This window comes from Palaemon carinicauda, chromosome 27 (assembly GCF_036898095.1).
Source record: "Palaemon carinicauda isolate YSFRI2023 chromosome 27, ASM3689809v2, whole genome shotgun sequence".
In the NCBI taxonomy this organism is placed as follows: domain Eukaryota; kingdom Metazoa; phylum Arthropoda; class Malacostraca; order Decapoda; family Palaemonidae; genus Palaemon; species Palaemon carinicauda.
In genome coordinates, this window is record NC_090751.1 from 42,205,694 (window position 1) to 42,213,506 (window position 7,813).

The 7,813-nt window shown below is 45.5% G+C and overlaps 1 long non-coding RNA gene across 4 annotated transcripts in view; it reads right to left on the reverse strand.

The window, feature by feature from the left end:
* The window catches only part of LOC137620702 (uncharacterized), a 107,479-nt gene extending 100,121 nt beyond the window's left edge, over nucleotides 1-7,358 (reverse strand). For 3 of the 4 annotated variants that reach the window (XR_011040098.1, XR_011040101.1, XR_011040097.1), the window contains exon 1: nucleotides 532-661. This is a non-coding gene — a long non-coding RNA (uncharacterized lncRNA). Of the gene's footprint in view, nucleotides 1-531; nucleotides 662-7,273 lie in introns of those variants that run through there. The other variant, XR_011040099.1, reaches the window with a different exon arrangement.
* Nucleotides 7,359-7,813: the final 455 nt, after the last annotated feature.

Genomic DNA, 7,813 nt, shown 5'->3' on the forward strand with positions numbered 1-7,813 from the left:
GCGGAGAGTAGCATAACCATCCATGTTGAGCTGAAACGAGTGAATGAGGAGAGTGGGCTGGCGGTAGGGGGGGGGGAGCTTCGCCCCCTACCGGCAGCCAACCAATCGGCACAGCTGCCTGGTTTTCTTTCTCTTCGGCCGTTTCAGCTGAGCTGAGGCGAATTCCTATATTAAATGATTACGAGGTTTGTAGATCGCGTTGGAACAAATCAATGCTATTTTCTATCTATTTCACTCATCACCACCATAAGATTTTTTTTTTCTTTTTTGTTTTTTAGCAGAATATCAGTAAATGCATGATTGGTGAGTCTTCTAACCCTAATTTATTACTAACTTTCATTATATAATACTAATTCACTTGCCTTTTATGGCATATAAAAAGTTATATACAAAATTCAATTGAGGAATAGGTAAATATATAATACTTTAATTACTAGTGAAACTGAAATTCGCTATAAGAAATAGAAGAGTGCTAGCGAGTTTGGTATTTTTCTCTATATGTTTAATAGGGGCCGAAGCACAATAACTTACGTATCGGTTGATTCAATTGGAAAGTATGTTTTTCACTCCAAATCCATTGTTTACATCTGATAAAGGGAAGGAGTTATTGCGCATGTGCTGGTTCCGATCGGTTTAGGGAGCTTTCTGTGCATTTACAATGACGTACATGTAAGGTAGTTTTTTGAACCAATTACTGTAACAGCTTACAAGTACTTCTTCATAAGTTCCCACATATTGTTCAACAACAGCCAGTTTTTTTCTACCCTTCCCTTCGGTTTCAACTTCACCATCACCACCATCACATGAAGACGTCTCCAAAAAGGGAACTAAGGGAAGTACAATCTACTTCGAAATTTAGAGTAATTTCATTTATAATGGCAATTGATTACGATAGAAATGCTCTCCGTTTTGTGTATGGCAATTGTTACTCAAGTGAAATTAAGAAATCATCATGAAATAATGATGCACATTTTTAAAAAGCTCATTGTGTTATATGTCTCTAAGGATAAAAAAAAAAAAAAGGTAAGGAATTATCTGTGATTTATGGTATAAGGATTTATTTGTGATTTACTTTTCGTTTGTGACCTTTGAAGGGGTCCTGGGTCTTTTCCCCCCCCCCCACGCCTAGGGGTTGTGACCTGGGAAGGTTTGAGACATGGGAAGGGGGGTCCGAAGGGCTTGTACCCTGGCTAGGGGTTATGACCTGGGAACTACTAGGTTAGGTTAGGTGGGTTTGTTAGATTCTGTACCCTTTTACAAATCTCAAACATGTTAAATGATCATATTTTGTCCTGTTTTCAGCCACTTACATGAACCATTTTTTTTTCCAACTGGTTAATGTGATTATTTTACATTTATGACCCTTATTTTTTCTGCAAATCACGCATTTATTAAATCCCCCCCCCCCCCCCGAAAAATCCTGGTTTCCTACCCACTGGTTACCCCATCATTCTCTTTATATAAGGGGATCCAAAATCTCATGAATGGGTGGTTTGCCTCAATAATCAAGGTCAGAAATGCATAAAACACAAGATAATGTAATGAGTAGTGTGACGGGCCGAGAGAGGAGTTGTGAAATCAAAGGCAGATTGGAAACGACTGAGTTATATTGTTGTGGAACACTCTCCTTATATACAAAACCTCAAGGCAACAGGACATGACAAGTTCACAAGACAGACAAAATCACAGAGGAAAAACCAGACTTGAATTTACATGTTCGTTTTAGTGCGAGGGAAGAGCGAAGATACAACCATAATATATACAAAAGGAATTATGTACAATTGTGTGAAACACGGTTGGTACATGGCTCCCCCCCTAAAAATGACATACTGTACATGTTAAATAGGGCGCCCTGATCTAGAGAGGCGAACTGTAGGCGGGTCATCTGGCAGAAGATAAGCAGGTTTTAGACGATCAATGGAGACCCAGTCTTCTTTACCCCGAATGTTTAGGAGGAATGCTTTTGGACTGCGTCGGATCACAAGGTAAGGTCCCGTGTAAGGGGCCGTTAACGGTGGCTTGCTGGTGTCGTTGCAGAGGAAGACGTGCGTTGCAGAGTGCAAGTCCGTTGGTATGTGATGCTTCGCTGGGGGCTTGTAAGTCTGGCGGCACGGAGTAAATTTTCCCACGACGTGACGTATGCGCTGGAGATCGTCGGAGGAGGTTGTAGAAGGAAAAAACTCGGCAGGGACGACCAACGGGTCGCCATACACCATTTCGGCTGCCGAGACGTCGAGGGCGTCTTTAGGAGTGGTCCTTAGTCCAAGGAGGACCCAGGGAAGCTGAGTAAACCAGTTGCAATCCTTGCAGCGGGACATCAAAGCTGCTTTGAGGGTGCGATGAAAACGTTCAACCATTCCATTGGCAGCGGGGTTGTAGGCCGTTGTGTGATGTAGGGTGATGCCCAGGAGATTCGCTAATGGCGTCCATAATTGAGAGGTGAAAGTGGTTCCCCTGTCAGAAGTAATATGCTCAGGGATACCGAATCTTGAAATCCATCCAGAGAGTAAGGCAGATGTACATGAGGCGGACGTTGCAGTTTCCATGGGAATGGCTTCAGGCCAACGAGTGGAGCGGTCGATGACGGTAAACAGGTAACGATGTCCTTGTGATGTGGGTAGGGGGCCTACAACGTCGACGTGAATGTGTGCGAAACGACGCTGAGGTTGAGGAAAGGTGCCCACTCCTGAATCCGTGTGTCGATGTACTTTGGAAGTTTGGCAAGAAGTACAGGCACGGACCCAATCCTTAGCATCCTTAGAAATGCCGTGCCAAATGAACTTTGCCTTCAGCAGCTGTGCAGTAGAACGGCACGAGGGATGTGAAAGGTCGTGGATGAAATCAAACACCTGTCGGCGCATGGGAGCAGGAATCCAAGGTCGCGGTCTACCAGTACTGACATCACAGAGGAGGGTGGTGTTGGAGTTTTCGAGGGGAAAATCCTCCCAACGGAGGGACGTGCAGGATGTCCAACAAGCTTGATACTCTGGATCCTGTCGTTGGGCTTCAGCCAGGGCGTTGTAATCCAATCCCAGTTGAACGGCAGCCAACGTGTTTCTTGACAGGGCATCGGCAACGGGATTCATTTTCCCAGGGACGTATTGGAGGGTGCAATTGTATTCAGCCACGGCGGAGAGATGTCGGCGTTGACGGGCGGACCAGGCGTCAGACTGTCGAGTGAAGGCGTGCACCAGAGGCATGTGGTCTGTGCGAATGACGAAGGGCGTACCTTCTAAGAAATGGCGAAAGTGACGGACAGCCAAGTGCACCGCCAGCAATTCTCGATCGAAGGTAGAATAACCCGATTCTGCCTTGGACAGTTTTCTGCTGAAGAAGGCCAATGGGCGGGGCGAGCCTTTGACCACCTGCTCGAGTACTGCACCAATAGCGACGTCGCTGGCATCGGTGGAGAGAAAGAGAGGGGCATTGCAGAAGGCCGCTTCTTGAAGGGGACCCCACTTCAAGTCTTTTGGCTTGCCCTTGAGGGAGGCGTAGAGGCTAGCAAGAGTGGCGGCAATGGCTGGCAGAAAGCGGTGATAATAGTTGATCATGCCCAAGAATTCCTGCAGAGCTTTGACGGTCAAGGGCGTGGGGAAATTCTGAACGGCTGCTACCTTCTCAGGGAGGGGATGGACTCCTTCAGGAGTGATACGGTGCCCTAAGAACGACACTTCGTTGGCGCCAAAGGTACACTTGTCGTACCGGACTACAAGGCCGTTTTGTTGCAGGCGGTCGAGCACGATGCGCAGGTGTTCCTCTTTTGAGGAGGAGAACACAAGTATGTCGTCCACATAACATACACAGAAAGGGAGGTCCCCTAAGATGCCATCCATGAGACGTTGAAACGTTGCCCCAGCATTACGAAGGCCAAAACAGGAGTAATTGAAGGTGTATGTGCCAAACGGAGTAGTGATGGCGGTCTTGGGGATGTCTTCTGGGTTCATAGGTACCTGATAATACCCCTTCAGGAGGTCGAGCGTAGAGAAAACCTTTGCTTTGTGCAGGTAGGAGGTTACATCGGCAATGTTTGGGAGGGGGTACTGATCCGGTTCTGTTTGCATGTTCAGGCGCCTGTAATCCCCGCACGGACGGAGGGAGCCGTCTTTCTTCAGAACGATGTGTAAGGGTGACGACCATGGGCTGGAGGCCTTTTGGCAAAGGCCCATTTTCTCCATTTCGGCGAACGTCTGTTTGGCGGCTGCCAATCGTTCCGGTGCTAGACGTCTGAATTTTGCGAAGACTGGGGCTCCCGTCGTCTTGATATGGTGATAAATACCGTGCTTGGCAGGAACCGTGGGCGTTTGGCGAAGTTCTGGACGGAAAACTTCCGGGTACGACGTGAGGAGGTGGGCGTAGGCATCCGTGGGTGCGCTGATGTGGAGAGCGAGGTTAGAGGGGGCGGGTTGAAGAGGTGTCGACAAGTACGAGTCTGCGTTGACCAATCGTCGGTGGGCGACATCGACCAGAAGGTGGAAATGAGAGAGGAAATCCGCACCGAGGATTGGCATTGTGACGTCAGCAACGAGAAACTTCCAATTGAATTTACCGTTTCCGAACGATAATGTGAGGTTCTCGTAACCGTAGGTGGGTATCGCAGATCCGTTGGCAGCTACCAAGCGGACGTCGGCAGATGTAGACAGACTACGTTGTGCCTTGAAGAGTTTCCTTGGCAAAAGAGAACGACAAGCACCCGTGTCTACCAAAAATCACACGCCCGTTCTTGCATCCTGTAAAAAGAAAAGATTAGAAACATGGGAGGCCACCGCCACAAGCGATGGCCTACTTACACGTTTTTTGGCCACTGACAATCTTTGGCACATTTCTTCGCGGTTGCCCCGAATCTGAAGTGGTAGTAGCAAAACTGCGGTGGATGGGAGGTAGTAAGTGGCTGTAGAAGTCGTTCGTTGGGGCGCGAGCGATTGGTGGGTGGTGGGCGGCTTTGTCGCCGCTTCGGGACGTCACGGGGTAGGCGTGTATGTCCTACGGCATTCATGTCAGCTTGGGTTGACGTTGAATAGGCATCCTCGTCGTCAGGGGTGGAGGCGTTGATGGAGGTCTTGAAGTGGCTGTCCATAAGGGCGTCGGCTTTGGTCATCAAGTCCTTTATGGGTAAACTATCGACATCGGGTATGGCAGCGCGCACAGGTTCAGGTAAACAGCGTATCCAAAGGGCACGGAGTAGGTTCACCTCACGAGGAGAGCCGTCTGCGGCCGGTTGAAGGCGAGCGATACTGGTCATTTCCCTGAGGGCAAGCGAAGCCCTTTGGTCCCCCAACGGTTGTTGCGAGAGCTGAAAAAGCTTTGCTATACGGGCGGCTGGCGACGGCGAGTACTGCTGCAGAAGGTATGATTTGAGGTCGCCATACGCTATTGGGGTGTCTCCTTGTTCACAAAGCCAGTCGGATATTTCTGGGAAGGTGTCCTCGGGTATCGCCGCGAGAACATAATCCGCTTTGGTGGTTGAGCGAGTCACGCCCCTCATACGAAACTGGACTTCTGCGCGCTGAAACCAAGCAAACGCCTCTCCGCTGGCAAACGATGAAAGTTTGAATGGAGAGGCCGTAGCGCCAACTGCCGTAGCGCCAACTGCCGTAGAGTCCGTCATAGTACCAACGATGGAGGGGCGAGGGGGTGGGGGTGGAAGGCGGTGGAAGAGAGTCGACTTCCGGGGTCACCAATGTGATGGGCCGAGAGAGGAGTTGTGAAATCAAAGGCAGATTGGAAACGACTGAGTTATATTGTTGTGGAACACTCTCCTTATATACAAAACCTCAAGGCAACAGGACATGACAAGTTCACAAGACAGACAAAATCACAGAGGAAAAACCAGACTTGAATTTTCATGTTCGTTTTAGTGCGAGGGAAGAGCGAAGATACAACCATAATATATACAAAAGGAATTATGTACAATTGTGTGAAACACGGTTGGTACAGTAGGAAAAATATATGGTTCATGTATTTGGCTAGAAATTAAAGTATATACTTACTGGCTTTTCTTTTATTCATCTTTACTTAAAGCTACAGATTAGCTTAGGTTAGGGACCACACAAGGCTAGGTAGGAATTCAAAGAACTTCCAGATTAGTTTAATGGAAATAGAGGAACTTGCAAGTTAGTTTAAGTTATGAGGAACTTGTAGGTCAGTTTCAGGAATTATAGGAGCTCCTAAGATAGTTTAAGGTATTAGGTGAGCTTGTAAGATAATTCAAGGAATAAGATGAGCATGTAGGATAATTTAAGGAATTAGAGGAGCTTTTAGGTTAGTATAAGGAATAAAAGGCTAAGGGGCATCCCTTACTTTCATTCTTTATTTACTGCAGAATGTTAAAACCTCAAATATTATATCATAGAGTAGGGTAGGTAAGGTAATGGTAGGTAAGGTAATGGTAGGGCAGGGTAGGTTGGGTAAGGTTAGGTATGGGTAGGGCAGGGTAGGTTAGGTAAGGTAAGGGTAGGGCAGGGTAGGTTAGGTAAGGTAAGGGTAGGGCAGGGTAGGTTAGGTAAGGTAAGGGTAGGGTAGGGTAGGTTGGGTAAGGTAAATAGGTTAGGTTAAGTTAGGTAAGGGTAGGAATGGTAAGGGTAGATAAGATAAGAGTAAGTGAAGGCAAGTAGGGGGTAATTTACGAGTAAGAGAGGTATGAGTAGTAAGGTAAAGAGGAGTAGGTAAGGTAAGGGTATGTAAATTCATATAGGTAAGGTATTAGCATGTATGGTATGAAGGGCAGATAATGTGAAGGTAGGTAAGGTAGGGTGAGGCTAGGTAAAATAAGAGTAGGTTAGGTAAGGTCAGGTAAAGTATGGGTAGGAAGGATATGAGTAGGTAAGGTAAGGTAAGGTTGTGTAGTGAGAGTTTGGGTAAGGTAAGATTAGATAACGTAATGGTAGGCAATGTAAGATTAGGGTAAGGTTTAGGGCTGTTCGAAATCTCACCCTGTAATACAATACAAAATTACCGGTTAGGTTAGGTGAGATAAGAGTAGATAAATTAAAATAAAGGTTGGCTAAGGTAAGAGTAGATAAAATTAGACAACTACATGATTTTGAGGGGAGATTTTGTATCTATTTCGTTAATTGGTTAAAGTCTCTGCTTAATTTAATTTCTGTTTTATTTTTCAATTCCAAGATACGTCCTACTTTGGAGGAAGTTGCCAGACCTCGAAAAAAAAATATAGCCCTAGGGTATAAAATACACTTTATCAGACTGGTTTCACAGACAAAAAAAAAATAGAAGACCACTTTAACAATAATAAAATCATTTAAATATAACTTATTACCTTCACAATTAAGGGGACAGAACATTTTCACAGTTTGGTCCAAACGAGGGTCGAAAATCGGAATATTTATCTACACCAGTGTTGCCAGATGGGTTAGTCTAAAAATCTCCAAAACAACCCAAAAATCCCAATTTCCACAAATATATTTTCTTTTGATCTTTTAGGCTTTACTATTATAGAAATTACTCACTATACTTCATACAAGTTAAAGCAAACTAATTGCAGCAATATAAAGGTTTACTAAATTTTGTTCCTTCTTCATAGAAATTTGTACAGAATATCCCCATTCGACACCAAAAATTCCAAATCTAGGAATAAATTCCCATATTTGGCAACACTGATCTACACTCTAAACACCAGAGTTGCCAGGTTTTCTAAATGTGGAATGCCAACTTCTAATCAGTTGAAGCTATAAAAGCCCTTAGTAGAAAAAGTCCCAAAATTATAATATTTAAGGCCCACCTTTTTTCATGATATTACTAAAGGCCAACCAATTTCAAAAAGGCCCATTTTGAAGTTTTTTTGGGAGGGGACTAGAAA